The following is an 886-nucleotide window of genomic DNA, read 5'->3' on the forward strand; positions in this document are numbered from 1 at the left end:
GCATGGCATTACCTCTGCCCATAGAGGGCTGGGGGTCAGGAGAACCTGTTCCCTCTTCCTCTCCCAGCATGTGGGCTCCTGCTCCCCTTTCTGACTTTCCGACCTGCCTCCCTAGTTGCTAACATTGTGGTGGAGTGGGCAGGTATTTGGGATCCTGCAGACCTGCACAAGCTGTGCACCTGTGAGCACACCACTGAATCCAGCAATCCCACATCCTCATCCATACAGAGGACCACTGTGGGCTGATGGTAGCCAGTGCTGGGGGAGGACAGATGACTATACCATCTCCTTCCAGAAGAACCTGGCTCTGGCACTCGGGAGGTAAGTGTTAACTCTCTTCCCTACCCACGGTCCTAGGCTGCCTTCTCCCTGCATGAATTTCTAGACTCAGACATTACCTCTTCTCCCCACCCTCCCCAGCCCTCCCACTTCCTCTCATTAAAATGTCCTCCTACCCCGCGGGCAGCGCCTTCCTGCACTCTGCCGCTTGACTGATCCTCCTTCTGCCTGGTAAAGTGGGCAGGGGGTTATTAATAGTAACATTAATAACCAGCATTTATTGAATGCTCACGATGTACTTGGCACTGTGCTGAGCATTTTAAATGCATTATCTCAATTGATCTGCACTGGGCAGGTCCCTTAGCACTTGTTTTCTTGTAAAAGTCTTTAGAATTCATAGGACTCCGGTTTTTACACTTGAGCAAATTGAGCTCCAGAGCTAGGAATGCTGCCTTCCCAAGGTCACCTAGCAACTGGGCAGTGAGAATGGTTCTGTCACCTCTGGAGTCTGGTGCACAAAGAGCAGTGGCCTGGACCTCCTCACTGTCGTGGTGCCTCCCACCAGCACCCACACCGCACCCTTAGTCCCCTTGAGCAGGACGCTCAC

The sequence above is a fragment of the Myotis davidii genome, unplaced genomic scaffold (assembly GCF_000327345.1).
Source record: "Myotis davidii unplaced genomic scaffold, ASM32734v1 scaffold78, whole genome shotgun sequence".
NCBI classification, from domain to species: Eukaryota; Metazoa; Chordata; class Mammalia; order Chiroptera; family Vespertilionidae; genus Myotis; species Myotis davidii.